Consider the following 18,225-nt stretch of genomic DNA (forward strand, 5'->3'; position numbering starts at 1 on the left):
AAGGCAAACGCCCTCCCCGCTGTGCTATCACTCTGGTCCCATCTGCAGGAAATCTCATGCTTGTTCTCTCTCTTTCATTTAATTTTTATTAAGACTGAGATTTACAGAGTTCATCAAAGAGTTGCTTCAGACAGACGATATTCCGACACCACCAACGTCCCCTTCTCTCTGCCAACGTTGCCAAGTTCCCTCCCGCCCCTGACTGGCCCCTCGGTGGGGATATGAAAGATGTATTTCATCTTATTTGCTCCAACGAAACCTTCAGGAAAGGCAAAAGGAATGATCAGAAAATAGATCAATGAAAGTCCATCTGCAGTGACTCTTACATAATTTTAACCCATGTAAATAAACACAGATCATTTAACACAACCAAGTACATTGCCTATTCTTAATTCCATAACTAAGTTTTCAACTCTGGCATCTGAAATATATTGCATTAAATTGTATTGTGTATTGAATCTGATTGTGGTAATTATCACATCTTCCAGTCATAAATAAAATTCTAAAAATATTCGTGCTAATGTATTTTAGAGTTCCAAAGCATTCCTTTTGGGGGAATTTCTTCATGTTCCAGTTCAGGACAGGTTATTTTCTCCTAATAAATTGAGCATCATTTTTATATACATATTTTGTAAATAGCATGTGGCCGATGGGAATATTTTTAATTTTTATTTTTATTTATTTTATTTTTTTAAATTTTTTTGCTTTTTGGGTCACACCCAGTGATGCACAGGGGTTCCTCCTGGCTCTGCACTCAGGAATCACTCCTGGCAGTGCTCGGGGGACCCTATGGGATGCTGGGAATCAAACCCAGGTCTGCCGCATGCAAGGCAAACACCCTGTGCTATCTCTTCAGCACCGATGGGGGTATTTTTTAAATCACAGGACCTGTAAGGAAGATCTCCTGGTGTTTGAGCAGGACAAAGTATGCAGACAGGTGCTGGGTTTGCCACAGGCTGCAAATCTTTTGTTTTGGGGCCACACCCCGGTGATGCTCAGGGCTGACTCCCGAAACTGCACTTAGGAATCACTCCTGGCAGTGCTTGGGGTACCCTAGGGGATGCTGGGATCGAACCTGGGTCAGCCATGTGCAAGGATGTCTCCCCACTGTGCTGCCACTCTGGCCCCCAAATGCAAATCTTTGTCCTGGGTGCAAAGCTCAGTACAGGCTGGTGTGCTGTGGTTACTGTTGTCCAGTCAAGGGTGATGGTCATGCCCAGACTCTGTGCCCCTCGTGAGCACACAGGAGCCATCTCCTCCAGCCCACCCAGTGGTTTTCGGGCTGCGGGTCCCCACTCCTGCGTTCCAGGCTTCCTTGTGTTCAGCTTCAAAAATATTTTTAAAGATGTCATCATCTCTGGGGCTGGAGCGATAGCCCAGCGGGGAGGGCGTTTGCCTTGCACAGGATCGACCCGGGTTCGATTCCCAGCATCCCATAGGGTCCCCTGAGCACCGCCAAGAGTGATTCCTGAGTGCAGAGCTGGGAGTCAGCCCTGAGCACTGCCAGGAGTGACCCAAAAAGAAAAAAAAAAAAAGAAAAAAGACGTCATCATCTCTTGCATTTTTCTCGCTGGTGCCAGATAAGACTTTATCTGCTTGGTGACCTCTGACCTGGCTTTGGGGCTGACGGTTTCTGGGCTGGTGGCTGTCTAGTATGTGGCGGTGTTGAGTGGGGCGATTCCTGACGAGCTGTTACAGCTGACTGGCCTCTGTCTTTCTGTTTGTTTTGGTGGTGGGGGCCCACACCTGACATTGCTCAGAGCTGACTCCTGGCCCTGTGCTCACGGATCACTGCTGGTGGTCTCAGGGGCCCCAGATGAGGTTCTGGGGGCCCAACCCAGGTCCCTTGGGGTAAGGTAAGCAACTTACCTGCTGTACTGTCACTCCTGCGTCTTAAATGGTTTGTTTTTTCTTGTTTGGGGGTCACTCCCTGGGGTGCTCAGAGGCTGCTTCCTGCTCTGGGTCTGGGGTCACTCCCTGGGGGGCTGGGGGGACACACAGCCCTCAGCCCCTTCCCTGCACGCAAAGCCCCAACTGCAGACCGTGGAACCATCTCTCCGGACCCTTAAACTTACACGTAAGCATTTAAGTGTAAGCTTAGGTGTAAAAGAGTTTCTGATAGAGCCAGAGAGATAGCACAGCAGGGAGGGCGTTGACCTTGCAATCGGGTTCGATCCCCGGCATCCCATAGGGTCCCCCGAGCACCACCAGGAATGATTCCTGAAAGCAGTCAGGAGTCAGCCCTACATATATGTATATATATATATATCTCCAATACTCTCGGTAGCTTGCGGGGCTCTCCGAGAGTATTGGACATGCCAGACACAGTAACAACAAAGTCTCCAATGGAGACGTTACTGGGCCCGCTCAAGCAAATCGACGATCAACGGGAGGGCCTTTATATATATATATATATATATATATATATATGGTGCTGGAGAGATAGTACAGTGGTAGGGCATTTGCCTTGCTTGCAGCCAGCCTGGCCGATCTAGGTTTGATTCCTCTGCCCCTCTCGGAGAGCCCGGCAAGCTACCAAAAGTATCTCGCCTGCAGGGCAAATCCTGGCAAGCTCCCCGTGATGTATTCGATATGCCAATCACAGTAACAATTGTTACAATGGAGACATTACTGGGCCCGCTCGAGCAAATCGATGAACAACGGGAGGGCAGTGACAGTGACTATATATCATCTATATCTATATCTATATCTATATCTATATCTCATGTAGCAATGTAGCACTGTCCTCCCATTGTTCATCGATTTGCTCAAGCAGGCACCAGTAACGTCTCCATGGTGAGACTTGTTGTTACTGTGTTTGGCATCTCGAATACGCCACGGGGAGTTTGCCAGGCTCTGCTGTGCGGGCAGGATACTCTTGGCAGCTTGCCGGGCTCTCTGAGAGGGACGGAGGTATCGAACCCGGGTCGGCCACGTGCAAGGCAAATGTCCTCCCCACTGTGCTATTGCTCCAGCCCTATAAAACTAACATATAACTATATATTTATATTTATATATGTATACATATATTTATATATTTTATATGTGTTACTTTTGGGGTAGGTTTTTTTTTGTTTTGTTTTGGCTTTTTGGCTTACATCGGTGATGCTCAGGGCTGACTCCTGGCTCTGCACTCAGGAATCACTCCTGGCGGTGCTCAGGGCACCCTATGGGATGCCAGGGATCGAACCTAGGTCAGCCACATGCAAGGCAAACGCCCTCCCCACTGTGCTATCTCTCCGGCCCTTTTTTGTTTTGCTTTGAGTCCCAGATAGTGTGGGGGATAAGACAATTGTGTTGCAACGGAGCCAGCTTCGATCCCAGACACCAGATGATCCCCTGAGCACCACCCCAGCACAGAGCTGAGTGCAGAACCCAGTACTGCCAGGTGGGGCCAGTGGCCCATGCCCCCCATGCCCAGTAAAGTGAAATAAAATATTCTCAAACTAGTCCGGCCAGTGGAGCTCAGTGACTCTGCGGGAGCTGTACTCTACAGCCTGGGGGTCCCCCAACAGGACATAACCACTTAATCGCCCCCTTGGGAAAGGCAAACAAGCCCCTCGTTACTTGTTAACTACCTGGCTCTGAGGAGACTGGGTGGGCATTCAGAAACCTAATGAGCTATGAGGGCAGCAGAGTCCGGCTTTGGACATTTCCTGAAGGGCGCACAAGGTCGTTCAGGCAGGCTGCCTGGCCCTGAACCCAGAGGAGAAGTCAGAAAAGTCACCACAGGGGCACCCGCGAGATTCCCGGCTGTCAGGAGTTTGAAGCTCGGGGCTGGAGCGTTGCACAGCAGGGAAGGCGCTTGCTGACCGGGATTCCGTCCCAGGCGTCCCAGAGGGACCCCCCAGCACCGTCAGGAGTGACTCAGGAGAGAAGAGTCAGGATGACCCCTGCACAATTCCTGAGAGCAGAGCCCCAAGTGATCCCTGAGCACCACTGGGTGTGGCCCAAACACCCCAAACAAACAAACAAACAAACAAATCAAAGCGCGTAGACCACTCACTAGAGTGGTTGGTTCAGGGGCCAGCACTGAGCAAATGAATCAGCTGGTTCCCAGAGCCCAGTGGAGTTGTCAGCCACACTAATCACAGCTCATTCGCATTCTCCCTCTCTCTATCTCTCTCTGGTTTTTGGGTCACACCCAGCAAAACTCAGGGTACTCAGGGGTTCCTCCTGGCTCTGCACTCAGGAATCACTCCTGGTGGTGCTCAGTGGACCCTATGGGATGCTGGGGATCGAACCTGGGTCAGCCGCGCGCCAGGCCAACGCCCTCCCAGCTGTGCTATCACTCCAGCCTTCCTTCCTTCCTTCCTTCCTTCCTTCCTTCCTTCCTTCCTTCCTTTTTTTGCTTTCTGGGTCACACCTGGAAATGCTCAGGGGTTCCTCCTGGCTCTGCACTCAGTAATCACTCCTGGCGATGCTCGGGGGACCCTATGAGATACGAGGAATCGAACCCGGGTCAGCCATGTGCCAGGCCAGTGCCCTCCCCGCTGTGCTATCGCTCCAGCCCCAATAAAAGTACTTTCTGTTGCTTATTCCAACAGAACTTTAAGAACTGTCAGTGGGATGATCAGAGAATAAATCAGGAAGGGCCAATGGGTGATTATGATTTTGACCTATGTAAATAAGAAAATAGAAACCATTGGATATGGTGTTTAAAAGCCCATTAAAAACATTCATCTTGGGGCTGGAGAGATAGCACAGCGGGTAGGGCGTTTGCCTTGCACGCGGCCAACCCGGGTTCGATTTCCAGCATCCCATATGATCCCCTGAGCGCCGCCAGGAGTAACTCCTGAGTGCAGAGCCAGGAGGAACCCCTGTGCATCGCCAGGTGTGACCCAAAAAGAAAAAAAATTCATCTTCAGCCAAAGATTTGTGGGTGCCCCTCGGCTATGGGCTGGCGGCAGCTCTCTGGACCCTGGAGCCCGGAATAACTGAGCAAGAAGGCCAGGGCCTGTCTGCCCGCTGCGGTGGGTTGGGACTGGTCCGGCTGTTGGCCTGTTACCTCACAGGCCATTATGTAATTAGTTCACTTCCTGCACGCTTGAGCTGGTGGGTGATAAAATCACTCAGCTGCAGTGGCCCGTGTGCTCTGAGCCCAGTGGCCGGTCACAGCTCTTGATGCCCAGCGGCCTCTTGCTTCCGTTCACCCCCCAGTTTTTGGCTGATTTTGACTTTCCCTGCATTCTGGTTTCTGCAGAAGGAAAGAAGGAAAACAAACTTTCTGCCCCCTTCCCTCTCTGCATTAAGTTTCATTTTATACTGGGATCTCATTATGGTAAAGATCATGCCTCACCTGTTATTAATAAGACCTTTCGATGGGTATTTGATCATTGCGTAATTGAAACCCAAGCACAAAAATTTGTAAGTCTACAACTGTACCTCATGGTGTCTCACTAATAAAAATTTTTTAAAAAATTGAATTAAAAAAAACTTTCAAGCAATATCAAATCCTTACCTCTAATGGAATAGGTCAGGCCTATGTATGTAAATGTCCCTTTACACTTTATATAAACACTGTGTTTGTGACAATTTGTCACGGGCACTCAATATTCCTGTGTTCAGCATTCCCCAATCCCACCATCATTGCACCTTCCCTCAACCATTGCCTTTAATTTTCCCAACCACCCTTTAAGCCTGACCCCAGAGCAGGTCCTCAATAATTTATTTTACACTGCTTGTCACCAATAATTTGCTAACAGAATGATCGAACCATGTCACCTTAGAAGAATGTGAGTGTCAATAGTTGTATCTCACCACGGAGATCATCAAATCTCATCTCATCAAGTATGAGAGATTACTGAGATGTTCTGACAGGTTAAGCCTTCTGTGTGTTTGATTTGTTAGTTGAGAGTGGTTCCCTTCTACGTTACATCCCATCCAATCCCCCACCAAATTCTGTTTATTTTTCTCCACTCATTTCTTTCAGGTTACAACCCACCGTGCTCAGGGCTGACTCCTGGCTCTGCACTCAGGAATCACTCCTGGCGGTGCTCGGGGGACCCTATGGGATGCTGGGGATCGAACCCGGGTCGATCGCGTGCCAGGCCAATGCCCTCCCCAGTATACTATCGCTCTGGCCCCTATTTTTATTTATTTTAAAAATATTGTTGTTTATTATTTATTTGGAGGTTGTGTCTCACTTGGCGATGCTCGGGGCTGACTCCTGGCTCTGCACGCAGGAATCACTCCTGGCGGTGCTCGGGGGACCCTATGGGATGCCGGGGATTGAACCCAGGTTGGCCACGTGCCAGGTCAATACCCTTCCTGCTGTGCTATCACTCTGGCCCCCTTCCCTCTTTATTATTATTGTTGTTGTTGTTATTGTTATTATTATTATTTGGCTTTTTGGGTCACACCCGGCGATGCGCAGGGCTGACTCCTGGCTCTGCACTCAGGGATCACTCCTGGCGGTACTCGGGGGGCCCTATGGGATGCCCGGGATTGAACCCGGGTCAGCTGTCTGCAAGGCAAGTGCCCTCCCCTCTGTGCTATCGCTCCAGCCTCTAATTAGGATTACCTTGCTTTTCTTTTTATTTTTTTTCCAGAGGGATACAACAGAGGTCAGGGATAACGGAAAGTAATCAGGGCTGACCCCTGGCTCTGTACTCAGCACCATCCCATGTGCTCTCTCTCCAGCCCCCGATGAACTTGTTTTGTTTTCTTATAGGTAACTTGGGGTGATAATGGACTGACCCCATCTTACAGGATCCTGGTAGGATTGAAAGAGGGTCCCATAAAAGCGCAGAGCTCCGTGAGCTGGGGAGACCCAGCAATAAAGACACACACACACACACACACACACACACACACACACACACACACACTGTAAGCTCTCATGACATTCAAGATGAGCAATGGGAAATAGATCACCTAGCATCTGCCCCTGGCAGACAGGCTTGAATGGTGGCGGGAAAATTCAAGCAAAACATAATGCCCAAAATGAGAGAGAGAGTCTGGGGGAGATTGTCGGCCATGGAGGCAGGGGGAGGGTGGGAAAGGGGAGGATACTGGGGACATTGGTGGTGGGGAATGTGCCCTGGTGGAGGGATGGGGGTTCCATCATTGTGTGTCTGAATCTCAAACATCAAAGCTTTGTAACTCTATCTCACGGTGAAACAATAAGATATAAAAGTAATGTGGAGTTCATGCCCAATCCAATCAGCTTAATCAATGGCTGAACAAATCGCAATACTACTACTTTGTTTTAAAAAAAAATTTTTTTTGCCATATCCAAGGTTCTACAACCAATTTTCAGTATTGGTCCACAGCGGAGATGGGAATGGCCCATGCGACAAAGAAAAATCAAATATTTGGTCAGGGCACATTAAGGGTGCTTACTTTGCAAGTGACTGACCTGAGTTCAGTCCCCGGCAGCCTATATGGTCCCCTAAGGTCTACCAAGAGTCATCCTGGAGCACAGAGTCAAGAGCTAGCTCTGAGCACAGCCAGGTGTGGGCCAATTTTTTAAAAATTAAAATATCAGGGGCCAGAGAGATAGCACAGTGGGGAGGGCACTTGCCTGGCATGCAGCCAACCTGGGTTCGATCCCTGACATTCCATAGGGTCCCCCAAGCACCACCATAAGTGACTCCTGAATACAGAACCAGGAGTAAGCCTGGAGCAGCCCTAGGTGTGGCCCTAAAACAAAAAAAAATTAAAAATCAAGTACTTCATCACAATTTTTATTATCATTATTGCTATCTCTCTTTTGCGTGTGAATTTCCGTGTCCAGTGTAGTGTAGATTTGGAAAAGAAGGTTGAGTCATTCTCTGCTTTGACTTTTGAATCTCCCCCCTTGGAAACTCTTACATCATAAGGATTTTTTGTTTTAATTTAAAAAAAATTCTTTATTGAATCGCCATGAGATACACAGTTACAAAACAGTTCATGATTGGGTTTCAGTCATGTAATGCTCCAAGGTCATTTTCCATCACCAATGTTCTCTCTCTCTCCCTCTCTTCCTCTCTCTCCCCCTCCCTCCCTCTGTCCTTCTCTCTCCTTTCTCTCCCTCCCTCCCTCTCTCTCCCCCTCTCTCTCACTCTTTCTCACTCTCCTCTCTTCCTCCCTCCCCCTCTCTCCTCTCTCCCTCCCGCCCTCTCTCTCTCCCTCTCTCTTCCTTCTCTCTCTTCCTCCCTCCTTCACTCCCTCTTTCTCTCCCTCTCTCTCTCCCTCCCCCCTCTCCCTCTCTTTCCCTCTCCCTCTCTCCCTCCCTCCTTCCCTCCCTCTTTCTCTCCTTCTCTCCCTCCCTCTCTCCCTCTCTCCCTCTCCCTCCCTCTCTCTGTTTCTCTCCCTCTCTCTCCCTCTCCCTCTCCCTCTCTCTCTCCCTCCCTCCCTCTCTCTCTTCCTCTCTCTCCCCCTCTCTCTCCCTCTCTCTCTGTCTCCTCCTCTCTTTCCCCCTTTGGACACTATGGTTTGCAATACAGATACTGAGCGATTATCACGTACAACCCTTTACCTGCTGGTCTGGCCTTTTTTTTTTTTTGTCGTAAGGGTTTGAATGGGACCTGTTGAAAGCATCAATGAGTTCCTGCCAAAAGAGAAATGAGATGGGTTGGAGCAACCACAGGGCATGTTCTGTTTTGTCTAGAAAAGCAAAATACAGGGCAGGCGGATCACACTTTCATTGAAGAACCGTCTCGAGGGGATGGAAATAGTCTCACTACTGGAAATCGTTTGAACCACAAGAATTTTTCAAAGAGTCCAAGAGAAATAATTTATGCTCCTCAGTGCAGACGAAGGTCAGGGAAGGAAGGCAGGAAAAAGAGGCGGCTAAGGTCTGAGTCAACATTGAAAAAGAGAACAGAGCTCTACTTGAAGAGAGGTCTCGAACTTCTGGGAAGGGCGCTTTGCTCGGATACAAAGTAACCAGAGAAACTGAAGCCGAAATGAGACTCACTGAAAGATGGGTATAAAAGGTGTTCGATCATGGTATGACAGACTTAACTGAAAGTCTTTGTGACTGTTCTCACGGTGACTCAAAAAAAAAAAAAGATGGGAATAAAAACACCGAGATTCACAAAACTGATCATTAGACAGTTGTTTCAAACACTTAGTGTTCCAATGCCACCAGCATTATATTATACCTGAGCACTGCCAGGAAGTGAGGCCCCAAACCAAACAAAATTAATTGCAGGCTCCCGAGAAACAGCCCAGGGGACATCGAACATCTTCTATGCAAGCGTGAGGTCATGACCCTAACCCCTGGTGCCACCACCAGAGCTAAGCAGATCCTGGCAATGCTGTCTGAGATCCCAGCACAGCAAGTGGATTCTGGCTCTCTGGGCCAGCTCTCCAACATGACTGCAGTGGACTAGCAGGTAGAGGAAAGGAAGGATAAAGGACACAGTGGTAAAATGCGTATACAGCAGAATACTATGCGGTTAGGAAAAAGGACGTGGCTTTGTGATTTTTGACAATATGAACCTACTAACTGCTGCTTACCACTTTATTGACCTTTTTTTGGAATTCTGCTGTCCCACTTACGTCATGGAATTGGGGGGTGCTCAACTGATTTCTCTGTTTCTTTTTTTGGGGGAAGTGAGGGGTAATGAAACACACCCAGCAGTGCTCAGGGGTCATTCCCGGCAGGTCTCTGGAAACCACATGGGGTGCCAAGGATCAGCCTGGTCAGTGTGTGCAAGGCGAGTGCCCTTCCCGCTGTGCTCATTTGGGGGGCTCGTGATCTCTCTAAGGTTTCTGATTTATGAGTCTCTTAATGTACTTAGGGTTCGTTTCCCTCTCTAAAGTAAGAGGATCTTGTGATTTGGGAGCTTCCTTTCGCTTTTGTCTGTCCCTCTCTTCCTTCTTTCAGAATGGTGACTCTGAAAAATGATGTAACTGGAAAGCAAAAATGTTTCACAACAAAGCATAGAACTAGAAATCTCTCCTAGGGTCTGGACACACACTTGCAATTTCTTTTTTGGTTTGCAAAGCCTGGAAATGTTGCAACAATTCTTGGCTTCAGTGAGCCCAGCTCACCAGAACCACCTGATTCTTCCCTTAAAAAAAAGAAAAAGAAAAAGGGAAGAAATACTTGAGCGTTAGACTGTTTGCTCTTGTGACTTCCTCCATCCACTGTGGCCTTTGATAAAACTCTGTGTTCGCCAAACGTGCAGTCATTTCTGCCTCAGGCCTGGCTGAGAAGCCCAGAGACCCTCCAGCTCACACTCCTGTCTGTGGCAGTGTCAGCGGTTCACTCCAGAGCTCCCTAGGCTGTGTGCAATACAGGCTTGCTGCTCTGCAGAAGTCAACGTACAGATCTTAAAGTTTTTTGTTATTTTTGCAAAAAAAATTTTATTTATTGAATCACCGTGAGAACAGTTACAAAGCTTTCGTGTTTGAGTCTCGGTCATCACTTGATCACTTGACTTCCCGTTAATCGTCGATTTGCTCGAGTGGGCGCCAGGAACGTCTCCATTTGTCCCTGTCACGTGCTAGTGTAGCCCAATGGCGTCTGCTCGTTCTAGGAACACAAAGAGCCTCAAACCGATCGTCCATGATCTTGACGAAGAAGTCCGACCATCTGGTAGGTGGGCGGCCACGCGGTCTTTTGACATCCCGTGGAATCCAGTCAGTAACAGCTCTAGTCCAGCGGTCGTCTTTAAATCTCATTACGTGACCAGCCCATCTGATGAGTCTCGGTCATACAATGATCAAACACCCATCCCTGGGGCTGGAGTGATAGCACAGCGGGTAGGGCATTTGCCTTGCATGCAGCCTGACCCTGGTTCGATCCCCAGCATCCCATAGGGTCCCCTGAGCACGGCCAGGAGTAGTTCCTGAGTGCATGAACCAGGAGTAACCCCTGTGCATCGCCGGGTGTGACCCAAAAAGAAAAGAAAACAAACAAACAAACAAACAAAAACACCCATCCCTTCACCAGTGCACATTCTCCGCCACCAAAAACCCCATATCCACCCCCCCATCCAACCCTACACCTGCCTGTGGGGCAGATAATTTTCACATTACTCTCTCTCTCTACTTTGATTACATTTAATATTTTGACACCAGTCCCAATATTATTATTTGGAATTTTCCCCCAACACTCAGACCTGCCAAAAAGGCAACATTAGATGGTTTGTTTTCTATTGCTGGTTATGAGTAGCATATGATGTTGCGTGGCCGCTCTCGGAATTCTAAAATTTTAGTGATTAGGTCTGGAGAGATTTCTGCCAAGAGCCACTCGGTTCTGAGATTTCGTTTGGGTGTCTCTGGGATCATGGCCATTAAGGAGCTTAATAAGTAGCTGGGCGGGGGGGGGGGGTGTTCGTGGGCAGCATCTCAGGGTCCCATTAGGGCAGGGAGGAGAAGTCCCGGTTCCTCCCCTATCCCGTGAGGCCTGGCGGGTGTCGTCACTGCTGGCCTGTACCTGGGTTTTCCAACAAATTCTGGAAGATGACGGCCGCCGGGATTCCCAGGGAACAGGCGGAGAAGTGTTTTCTTGAGACTAAGAGATAACAGCTCCCGTGGTGGGATTTGGACCTTGTGTATGTGCGTCCCTGGGTTCAACGCCTGGCACCACACATCTCCCTGGGCACTGCTGGGTTACCCCCACGCCTACCCCAAGCATGGCCAGGAGTTCTTCAACAAGAGTGTGACTAACGCATCATGGGGCTGAGCAGTCGGGAATCGAGAGGGAAACGCACGATGGTAGAATTAAGGATAGAACAGCTGATTTATTCTTCTTTGTTCTGGCAGGCCACACCTGGCGGTACTCAGGGCTTAGTCCTGGCTCTGTGCTCAGGGATCCCCCCCGGCAGTGCTCAGGGGAACAGATGGGATGCCGGGGATTGAGCCCTGGTCGGGTACGGGCAAAGCAAATGCCCTCCCCGCTGTGCTATGGCTATGGCCCCAAAGACAGAGCAGTTGAAGCTTGACCACTGGGATATTAATCCATTGGGCTGGAGCGATAGCACAGTGGTAGGGCGTCTGCCTTGCACGCAGCCAACATGGCCGACCCGAGTTCAATTCCTCCGCCCCTCTCGGAGAGCCCAGCAAGCTACCGAGAGTATCTCGGCCGCACGGCAGAGCCTGGCAAGCTCCCCGTGACGTATTCGATATGCCAGACACAGTAACAACAAAGTCTCCAATGGAGACGTTACTGGGCCCGCTCGAGCAAATCGATGAACAACGGGAGGACCGTGATCTCATGATCCATTAACCCATGGATCCATTGAGCCGATACCTTGTCTTCTGAGTGAATTAGACCTTTGGACAAAAGAAAACCAGAGGAACACCGTTGTCTTTTCTGAAGTCTCAACCACAGTTCTCTGGGGGGAAAAGTAATTTTCAGGGTTCCTGGAGCAATAGCACAGTGGGTAGGGCACTTGCCTTGCATGTGGCTCATCTGGGTTCAATCCCTGGCACCCAACATGGTCCCTGAGCACAGAGCCAGGAACAAGCCTTAAGCACCACCAGGTGTAGCCCCAAACAAAACACCGTCAAACACCATCCTCCGGTTTTGTTCATCGATTTGCTCGAGCAAGCACCAGTAACGTCTCACACATATTGTGAGACTTGTTGTCATTGTGTTTGGCATATCGAATACATTACGGGGAGCTTGCCAGACTTTGGCGTGAGGGTGAGACACTCTCCATAGCTTGCCGGGCTCTCCAAGAGGGGTGGAGGAATTGAACCCGGCTCGGCTGGGCTGACTGCGGGTAAGGCAAATGCCCTACCGCTATGTTATTGCTCCAGCCACACACCTAAATAAATGAATATTTAATAGCAGTACATTTTAAAAAGACTAATACAATTAATCAGTCATAATTAGTGTAGATTTTATACATAACTTGTTTTCATGTATTACCTCATTGGAGCTTTAAAACATCACTGTCCTCCCATTGTTCATCAATTTTGCTTGAGTGGGCCCAGTAACATCTCCATTTTGAGACTTGTTACTGTGTTTGGCATATCGAATACGCCACGGGGAGCTTGCCAGGCTTTGTTGTGCGGGTGAGATACTCTCGGTAGCTTGCTGGGCTCTCCAAGAGGGGCAGAGGAATCGGCTAGGTCGAGCCAAACAAAACTAAACAAAAAGTCTCCAGGGGCAGGAGGTGATTCCCGTGATCTGGGGTCTGCCCCGCCCACTCCGCTGGTGGCCCCACCAGGTGAAAGCAATAAAAGCATCCTTACATCTTTTCTAACAGCTGCATAGTACTCCATTGTGTAGATGTACCAAAGTTTCTTTAACCAGTCATCTGTTCTCGGGCACTCAGGTTTTTTCCAGATTTCGGCTATTGTAAAGAATGCTGCAATGAACAAACAAGTGCAAATGTCACTTCGACTATACTTTTTTGCCTCTCCAGGATATATTCCCAGGAGTGGTATTGCTGGGTCAAATGGGAGCTCAATTTCTAGTTTTTTGAGAATCGTCCATAGTGTTTTCCAAGAGGGCTGAACCAGTCGGCATTCCCACCAGCAGTGAAGGAGGGTCCCTTTCTCGCCACATCCGTGCCAGAATTGGTTGCTTTTGTTCTTTTGGATGTGGGTCAGTCTCTGTGGTGTGAAATGATAGTGTGGTTTTGATCTGCGTCTCCCTGATGATTAATGATGTAGAGCATTTTCTCATGTGCTTTTTTGCCATTCGGATTTCTTTTTTGAGAAAGTTTCTGTTCATTTCATTGCCCCATTTTTGGATGGGGTTGGATGTTTTCTTCTTGTGGAGTTCAACCAGTACTTTATATATCCTTGATATCAACCCCTTGTCAGATGTGTATTCGGCGATTATCCTTTCCCATTCTGTCATGAAATTTACATACAAGTGGTACTACATGGAAAGTATCATGTTAAGCAAAATGAGTCAGAAAGAGAGGAATAGACATAGAAAGATTGCATTCATCTGGGGGACATAAAGTAACAAAATAGGAGATTGATACCCAAGAATAGCTGAGATCAGTACCAGGAGGATTACTCCATGGCTTAGAGGCCAGCCAGGCATTCGAGGGGAAAGGGCAGCTCAGATAGAGAAGGGAGCACCAAACAAAGAGTGTTTGGAGGATCCTCCCAGGAGGGGAGATGCATGTTGAAAGTAGATTCTAGACCAAACATGATTGCCACTCAATGCCTCTTTTGCAGACCACAACACCCAAAAGGAGAGAGAGAACAGAAGGGAATGCCCTGCCACAGAGGCAGGGTGGGATGGCGGGGATGGGGGGTGGGAGGGATACTGGGATCCGTGGTGGTGGGAAATGGGCACTGGTGGAGGGATGGGTACTGGATCATTGTATAACTGAAACCCAAGCACAAAAATCTGTAAGTCTACAACTGTACCTCATGGTGTTTCACTAATAATGATAATTTAAAAAAAGCATCCTTGCAGCAGGCCGTGCGGAGTCCCCACCCCAAACAACAGTAGAAGTCGGGCTGAAAACCTAGGACACCTCCTCAGAGCCCACATTCCAGGGGGACCTGCGGGGCCACTCCTGGAGCTTCTCATTCCCCCAGAAAGACAATCACCCTTTTTGTGCTCTGAGACCCGCCAGGAGTGATCCCTGGGTGCAGAGCCAGGAGTAACCCTGAGCATCACTGGGTGTGACCTAAAAAAGCAAAAAAAAAAAAAAAAAAAAAAAAAAAAAAAAAAAGGAACCGAAACTGCAAACCGACTATTTTTTAAGACTTCTCTGACTTGCAATACTTTCCTAAGGAACAAGCAACCAGAGGTCTCGTACCACACAAGCCCTGTTGCCCCTCTGAGCTCGGAGCCACCGACCGGCCTCAACTCCAGCACAGACAGGAGTCCCCGTCTCCACGCTGGCCACCAGGACTCGGACACGGGGGCTGTGCAGAGTGCAGAGAGCAGGCAGCATGTGTCTGCAGGAAGCCCGGCCCTCGGACCCAAGCACAGAGACAGAGGCCGGCCCTCGAACCCAGTCCCCAGAGCCCCCAGCACAGAGCCAGGAGCCCCTGAGCACTGCTGGGGAGAAGGGGTACCAACTTCCTCTGCTTTAATAGATTAAAATAAAATAGATTTATTTTAATCTATTAAAAATAGATTTTTAAAAATTTTTTATTATTTTTTAAAATTTATTTTTTATAGACTTACAAATTTTTGTGCTTGGGTTTCAGTTATACAATGATCAAGCACCCATCCCTCCACCAGCATCCATCCTCCACCACCACAGGGTCCCAGCATCCCTCCCACCCCCCATCCCCCCCATCACACTCTGCCTCTGTGGCAGGGCATTCCCTTTTGTTCTCTCTCTCTCTTCTGTTGGGTCCTGTGTTTTGCAAGAGAGGCATTGAGTGGCAGTCATGTTTGGTCTATAGTCTACTTTCAGCATGCTTCTCCTACCCTGGGAGGACCCTCCCAACACCCTTTACTTGGTGCTCCCTTCTCTATCTGAGCTGCCTTTTCCCCTAGCACGTGTAGCTGGCCTCCAAGTCATGGAGCAAAATTCCTGGTACTAATCTCAGCCACTCCTGGGTGTTAGTCTCCCAAAAAATAGATTTTTAAAATCTATTTATTGAATCACCATGAGAAGTTACAAAGCTTTCATGTTTGAGTCTTGGTCATTCAATGATCAAACACCCATCCCTTGGCTGGAGTGATAGCACAGCAGGTAGGGTACTTGCCTTGAATGCAGCCGACCAGGGTTCGATTTCTAGCATCCCATAGGGTCCCCCAAGCACCGCCAGGAGAAATTCCTGAGTGCAGAGCCAGGAGTAACCCCTGAGCATTGCTGGGTGTGACCCAAAAACTAAAAAAATAAAAAATAATTTAAAAAAACCCACCCATCCCTCCACCAGTGCACATTCCCCACCACCAATGTCCCCAATATCCTCCCATCCCAACCCTCCCCCCACCCGTGTGGCGGACAATTTCCACTTTACTCTCTCTCCACTTTGATCACACACAGTATTTCCATACCAGTTCCACCATTATTATTTGGAATTTCCCCCCCAACACTCAGACCTGCCGAAAAGACAACATTAGACAGTTTGTTCTGTTTCGCTGGTTATGAGTAGCATATGATCTTGCGGCCGCGCGGTTCCGGAACTCTAAGATTTTAATAATTAGGGTCTGGAGAGATTTCTACCAAGAGCCGCTCAGTTCCGAGATTTGTTTGTGCGTCTCTGGGATCGTGGCCGTCAAGGAGCTTAATAAGCACCCGAGGGCTGGTCGTAGGCAACATCTCTGGGTCCTTCTGGGCGGGGGAGGAGAAGGACCGGTTCCTCCCCTATCCCGTGTTCCTCCACGCCTTGCACCGGCCACTTGGGCGACCACAGACTCCCGAGAGTACCTGTCAAGGGAAGGCAAAGTCCTGCCCTGCGGTGTGGAGGTAAAGAGGAACTGTGACCTGGGGGAGGCACAGGCTGAGAACGAGGCCCAGCTCCTGATCCTTCCTGCTGTTCTCCCAAGCTTTGGTTTCGGGGTCCCACCTGGCGGTGCTCAGGGCTGGCTCCTGGCTCTCCTTGTGTCCTGAGAAATACCAGGGCAGCCTGAGGGGGTCCCATCTACGCCCACGGTTCCTTCAACCTCAGGAACTGAAACAGAACGATTTCTGCATCCCCCAAAACACCTCCATTCCCCAAATAGCTCTTCATAATTTTTAGAAGCCAAAACCAAATTTAGGTGCAACCAAGAATAAAATGACTTGCTTGAATATAAGTGAGTGAGGGTTGGGGGGCTGTACTTTGAAGACTAAGTTTGTTTTTATAACACATGTGGCAGTGCTCAGGGCTGACTCCCGGCTCTGTGCTCAGAGCTGACTCCCGGCTCTGTGCTTAGGGCTTGCTCCTGGCTCTGTGCTCAGGGCTCGCTACTGGCTCTGTGATCAGGGATCACTCCTGGTTCTGTACTCAGGGCTCACTCCTGGTTCTGTGCTCAGGGCTGACTCCCAGCTCTGTGCTAAAGGCTGACTCCTTGTTCTATGCTCAGGGCTCACTCCTGGCTCTGTGCTCAGGGGTCACTCCCAGCTCTGTGCTCAGGGCTCACTCCTGGTTTTGTGCTCAGGGCTGACTCCCGGCTCTGTGCTCACGGCTCACTTCTGGAGGTGCTGGGAGACTTTATGGGGTATTAGGGATAGAATCTGGATCAGCTGCGTGCAAGGAAAATGCCCTTGATGGAAATGTCCCATCTCTCTGGCCAAAGATTGTTAAATATTAATGAAACGCCCCATTTGTAAAATCTGGTAAGTCTCTGGCCATGCACTTCATCTCCGAGTCTCAGGTCTAACCGGATTATCTCTATGTGCAATGGGCTTTGGCTATTTGCCCAACTCCTCTATTTTTTTCTTACCTTAGTGCTTTGGGTGTTGCAAATTAATATTTTTTTTGACAGAAGCAGATTTACAGATTAGCAAGAGTCCCTTAATGATGTACCGGGTAGAAAGATGTCATTTGTCTTGGAAATTAAAAGTGAAATGTTCCTTAAGAAATTCTCATTAAGGAGCTGGAGGTACAGCACAGTGGGGAGGGCATTTTGCCTTGCACACAGCCGACCCGGGTTCAATCCCTAACATCCCATATGGCCCTCTGAGCACTGCCAGGAGTAAGTTCATGAGCATCGCTGAATGTGACCCAAAAAAGCAGGAAAAAAAAAAGAAGTTCCCATTAAAAGTCAATTTTGACACAATATTTTATTTCTTTTAATTTTTATAATTTGTTGGGGGTCATCCCTGGTGGTGATCAGGGGACCCTATGGGATACCAGGGATCAAACCAGGTCATCTGTGTGCAAGGCAAACACCCTCCCCGCTGTGCTATCACTTCAGTCTCACTACATTTGCTTTATTTTACTTTATTTTTCTTTTTGGGCCACATCCGGCGATGCTCAGGGCTGACTCCTGGCTCTGCACTCAGGAATCACTCCTGGCAGTGATCGGGGGACCCTATGGGATGCTGGGGATTGAACCCGGGTCGGCCATGTGCCAGGCCAACACCCTCCCCACTGTGCTATCTATCACCCTAGCCCTCACATCTGTTTTAAAGCAGTCGTTACAGCCAAGGGTGACATCACTCCCTACATCACATGAATTCCAGGAATTAGTTTCCACACTCCTCCTCAATGTTGTCATGAATCTGTAAAACAGTGTGTGAGTTGGCTGATTTTCCAAGAGTTTGAATTAGGCGGACTCTTTCATAGCCTTGATCATTTGGGGATTGATGGAAATATTAAAGTGAAGAAGAAGCTTATTCGTGGGACCAGGGATGGCGCTCAGGAACAGGGCACATGTCCCAGCCCACGTGTGAGATCCTGGGTCCCCCTGGGACCCCCGAG

The sequence above is a fragment of the Sorex fumeus genome, unplaced genomic scaffold (genome assembly GCF_029834395.1).
Source record: "Sorex fumeus unplaced genomic scaffold, SorFum_2.1 ptg000135l, whole genome shotgun sequence".
Lineage (NCBI taxonomy): Eukaryota > Metazoa > Chordata > Mammalia > Eulipotyphla > Soricidae > Sorex > Sorex fumeus.